The following is a 5841-nucleotide window of genomic DNA, read 5'->3' on the forward strand; positions in this document are numbered from 1 at the left end:
ATGGCATAAATATTTATTCACTATAATGAGGCTGTGAATTATACTGTGTGTTTTCTTTGTGTGCATGTGTGTGCGAAGGGGAAGGGCGGGATACCTGGCAATTACCCTTTAAGAGAAGATGGTAGGAAACTGAATATTCAAATAAAAGTTAGAAATATTTGCAAACAGTAGACACAATACACACATTCAAATACTGTACTTTAGTTTTAAATTTTAATAAAGCATTACTATTTTCCACTCCAAGGCATTACTTTTGAGATTATTATATATTTTTGAAAATATAGCATAATGATAATACTAGTTATTGTAAACTTTACAAACCACCCAGCAGTATGTAAAGTCAAATTATAAAATACAAGTAAATAACAATTGCAGGACATAATGTCAGTGTAATGAACACAGACTTCGTTTTGACAAAGCACACTGCTTAGGTAAATGATCTGAGTAGTTGTTCATCACTGATCAATTTGTTAATATGTGTTTCGAGCCAAATAAATGACAGGGAGAGAGATAGTGACGTCAGAACAGGTCATACTGTAACCTCCCGGGAGCGGACGGAGGGGGTCAGTCGTTGGGATGCGCATGCGCAGACAGAGTGTGCGAGCGGCGGGCCTTGACCTTCGGGAAAAAAAAAACTCACGGACTGTGACAGCGAAACAGATTACAGTCTTCAGTACCTGCTGGACTTTGAAGCTGTGGATTCTGGGATTGTTAGAAAAGGTAAAACATTTTCATTAAAACCTTATTACGGTTTTATTTTTGTTACTCGTCATTGTAGCTTGCTGTTAATGTTGTGCTAACAGTAGCGATTAGCTAGATACGTTAGCCGTTGAGGTCAACGCAATTTAGTATCCAACGGTTTTCCTAACAAAACCACTGTTATAATTAAGTGAAGCTGCTCCCAGCTAATTTGAACCTTTGGCTTCTAAAATATGTGGTTCAATTGCGTGCTGCGTACATAACCTAATGTCAGCTAGACCGAAATTAAAATTTAATATATTGTTAAAGTCACTAAAATGGCGCCTGAGGCCTGTTGTGACGTGAGCTCTGTGTCTGCTCTAGAAACTCTGAAATTCTGTAGATCTGAGCCGTACATTAAATACTCACATGAACCTGTACCTTGAATTCTGTATGAGCTTTATAAAATACAGCTATGCATAAGTGTTTTGAATGAATAATTAGATTAGATGACTCTTTATTGTCTAATCGAATTATATAGAAATGAATAGAAATGTGACATGAGAAGGTGTGTCTTTGACTGTTCCTGCATAACTTAGTTTCGGACTAGTTGACAAGTTATGCTCCGGTCATTTGATGTTTCCAAGATAGATGTTCGTTTGTAATATAGTTAATTTTTTTGTATATTTCATTTATCCACCATCATACATACAAGCTAAGAAGAGGTCGTTATACTAACAAGAGGTATCAACGCTGGGCCAAAGTTCAGCACATGGTTAAAGTTTGTAATCCAGCCAGGGTGTAAATATCACTCAGCAGCCAGAGCTGAAGCAGGTAGCATCAACACATAAATCTACTCTACCCGGCTTAAATCACAAGAGCACCTCTGACCAAAAAGCTGTAGATTTTTCTTGTTTGCACAAATTAATCCAGATTCACATTAATTGTGTTCACAGCTCCAACAAAATGAGGAAGAGGAGGGGGAGAAACACAATTAGGTTGAATTACAATTGGATGGAAGGCGAGGACAAGGAGAAGGAAGCTTAGGATGAGGAGGAAGAAAAGCAGCAGGAGCATCTTTAGGGATCCCTATGATGTCATTGAGGTTGGTTTCATTAATATGGTCCTCTCACAAAGAACGATGACTTGTTTTAGTTCACGTACTTCCTGTATTAAATAGTGATGTGCAAAATGTTGTGGAAAACCATGGAGCAGGTACGTATAGTGCATCTGCAGGTAAATGAACATCAAATCTCTAAGACAGACTGAAATCTGTATATTTATCACCCTTATGATAAAACCCATGTCAGCCATTGGTTTATGGACTTTGTATTTTGAAGCCTCAACATTTGCTTTATTGCTGTTGCTATGTTGGGACCATATTAGGATGAGGGATCAGAATCTGGAGTCATGCACACTATTGTTTCATTTAGTGTGTATCCATAAGATTCGTACAGCAGATCCAAGTTGTGCCTTGAAAACAGGAAAGTCGTCTGCATAGAGGAGAACTGTAATAGCAGGCTTGTAAAAAGTGAGGCTTTGTGCTCTCGTTTTACTTCTGTCACCCTGTTTTGATGCAGATTTCACTTGAAATCAGGCAAGAACTGGACTTATTTTTTTATGTGTTCTTGTGAATTGATTGTGTATCGCATATGTTTGATTTGACTTTCTGCAAGACAACAGTTGTCCGCTGGCCAAAGAAGTTTTCCAAATACCTCCACGTGATCTAGCCTGCATTTAGAAAAGAATAGCAAAAAAATCTGCACCTCCTGCTTCAGATGCAATTTGTGTTTCTGTGTTCAGAGGCAGCGGCGAGAGGGGAGACCTCGGCTCATCCAGCTGGAGAGCCTGACCAGGAGGAGTCAAACATTAACTGAGCTCTTCCAGGGCACCCTGCAGACTCGGCTGCTGGCATCGGCGAGGGATGACGTGAACGCCAAACTGGAGTCCATCACAGGTCAACTGCAGGTATGCGAGTCAGACCTTCTGAGGAGGGTTTCACTTTTCTCTTCTTTATAATTGACTCTTTTCTCTCTCTTTAAGCTCCTTGTCTCAGAGTGGGAGGGATTTGAAGCACAAAGGGAGGAACTTGTCATTTGGTTGGCTGATATGGATGTGAGGTTGACCAGCTGACAGGAAACACCAGTGAAAAACTGAAACAACTGCAGGTGTGGGCTTGTTTTGATATGACATATACAGGGAGTGCAGAATTATTAGGCAAGTTGTATTTTTGAGGAATATTATTATTGAACAACAACCATGTTCTCAATGAACCCAAAAAACTCATTAATATCAAAGCTGAATGTTTTTGGAAGTAGTTTTTAGTTTGTTTTTAGTTTTAGCTATTTTAGGGGGATATCTGTGTGTGCAGGTGACTATTACTGTGCATAATTATTAGGCAACTTAACAAAAAACAAATATATACCCATTTCAATTATTTATTTTCACCAGTGACACCAATATAACATCTACACATTCACAAATATACATTTCTGACATTCAAAAACAAAACAAAAACAAATCAGCGACCAATATAGCCACCTTTCTTTGCAAGGACACTCAAAAGCCTGCCATCCATGGATTCTGTCAGTGTTTTGATCTGTTCACCATCAACATTGCGTGCAGCAGCAACCACAGCCTCCCAGACACTGTTCAGAGAGGTGTACTGTTTTCCCTCCTTGTAAATCTCACATTTGATGATGGACCACAGGTTCTCAATGGGGTTCAGATCAGGTGAACAAGGTGGCCATGTCATTAGTTTTTCTTCTTTTATACCCTTTCTTGCCAGCCACGCTGTGGAGTACTTGGATGCGTGTGATGGAGCATTGTCCTGCATGGAAATCATGTTTTTCTTGAAGGATGCAGACTTCTTCCTGTACCACTGCTTGAAGAAGGTATCTTCCAGAAACTGGCAGTAGGACTGGGAGTTGAGCTTGACTCCATCCTCAACCCGAAAAGGCCCCACAAGCTCATCTTTGATGATACCAGCCCAAACCAGTACTCCACCTCCACCTTGCTGGCGTCTGAGTCAGACTGGAGCTCTCTGCCCTTTACCAATCCAGCCACGGGCCCATCCATCTGGCCCATCAAGACTCACTCTCATTTCATCAGTCCATAAAACCTTAGAAAAACCAGTCTTGAGATATTTCTTGGCCCAGTCTTGACGTTTCAGCTTGTGTGTCTTGTTCAGTGGTGGTCGTCTTTCAGCCTTTCTTACCTTGGCCATGTCTCTGAGTATTGCACACCTTGTGCTTTTGGGCACTCCAGTGATGTTGCAGCTCTGAAATATGGCCAAACTGGTGGCAAGTGGCATCTTGGCAGCTGCACGCTTGACTTTTCTCAGTTCATGGGCAGTTATTTTGCGCCTTGGTTTTTCCACACGCTTCTTGCGACCCTGTTGACTATTTTGAATAAAACGCTTGATTGTTCGATGATCACGCTTCAGAAGCTTTGCAATTTTGAGACTGCTGCATCCCTCTGCAAGATATCTCACTATTTTTGACTTTTCTGAGCCCGTCAAGTCCTTCTTTTGACCCATTTTGCCAAAGGAAAGGACGTTGCCTAATAATTATGCACACCAGATATAGAGTGTTGATGTCATTAGACCACACCCCTTCTCATTACAGAGATGCACATCACCTAATATGCTTAATTGGTAGTTGGCTTTCGAGCCTATACAGCTTGGAGTAAGACAACATGTATGAAGAGGATGATGTGGACTAAATACTCATTTGCCTAATAATTCTGCACTCCCTGTATTTGATATGAAACATACGTCAGAGACATTATCCTAAACTGGACTAACAAAGGACCATGAGTACAACATGAAACGTACATTACATAGCGTAATGCTAAAGTTCATTGATCATTTTAATCATAAACTTGTTGTTGAAATATTGTTACTGAACATGCAAACATCTGCTGATGAAAATGTGTTGATTTATTGGTCTGTTATGAAGCTATTGCTATTTCTAATGTGTTTTATCACTTTCTGATGTTTTATTAATTAAACAATACATGTACTGTTGTGTTATCTGTAGCTATAGTATTTATATATATATTTATTTATAGTATAGCAAATATATTTAATTATTACTGTTTAAAACACTAATATGTGACATGTATTAGTAGTGATGTTGTGCTGAGGGTTAAAATGCCTTTTTGTCTTTTGGTAACTACAAAATGACAATAAACCATTAATATATGTCTATGCTGTGCTCGTATTTATTTTTACCCTACTCAAATTCAATTTATGATGCATTTTATTTTGAAAGATTTAAAATGTTTTTTTAAAGAACCACTCAAAAAAGGTTGTTTAAAATGGTTATTTTAAAGAACCATTTGAAGGACCTTTTTAAAAATGGTTCTTTAAAGAACCATTTTTAAAAAGGTTCTTTGAAAAACCATTAAAGGTGCCCCAAAGAACCATTTCTTGATGGTTCTTTGGGGCACCTTTAAAGGTTCTTCAATGAACCACTGAAAGAAATGGTTCTTCAAAGAACCATCGTTTGAAAGGTTCTTTGTGGCACCAAAAAAGGTTCTTCTATGGCATCAGTCTAAAGAACCACTTTTGGTTCCAGTTGGCACCTTTATTTTTCTGAGTGCAGGAGAAGTTTTTACTGAATCATTAGAGCTGAACAGGTAATGAAGAAACAGGTTTACATTTTAGGTCACATGAATGAGTTGAAGGGAAGTTATGAACTGTTTATGAGAGACAAATAACACCAGGATCCTTTTCTATGTAGCTGACATCTGGTAACTGTGCAGGGGCGGATCTAGCAAAGTTTTGCCAGGGGGCCAGGTAGGGCATTAACAGGGAAAGGGGGGCACAAAGACATAATTTTCTTTCTTATTCTCATTTAAAATGTCTAGCTTTTAATAAATAATTATTCTAAATCTTACTACCAAAGTGGTGATCTGGTTAAATGTATAGAGATCCATTATTGTATGTAGTAAATATTAAGTCTAATATATACCCTAGTAATAGTGGTACATACAGCACTTTTTCCTTTGGGAAGGTACCATCTGCGCTGTCTGCAACTGTATTGAAGAAAAATATTGAATCTAATTATTATAGAAAAATAATTGATTTCTGTGCATTAAAGTAGATTACGTCAATTAAGCATTATCAGGCGGAGGGTGCGGGGTGGTTTCCTAATATTT

Source organism: Astatotilapia calliptera, unplaced genomic scaffold, assembly GCF_900246225.1.
Source record: "Astatotilapia calliptera unplaced genomic scaffold, fAstCal1.2 U_scaffold_5, whole genome shotgun sequence".
Classification (NCBI taxonomy): Eukaryota; Metazoa; Chordata; class Actinopteri; order Cichliformes; family Cichlidae; genus Astatotilapia; species Astatotilapia calliptera.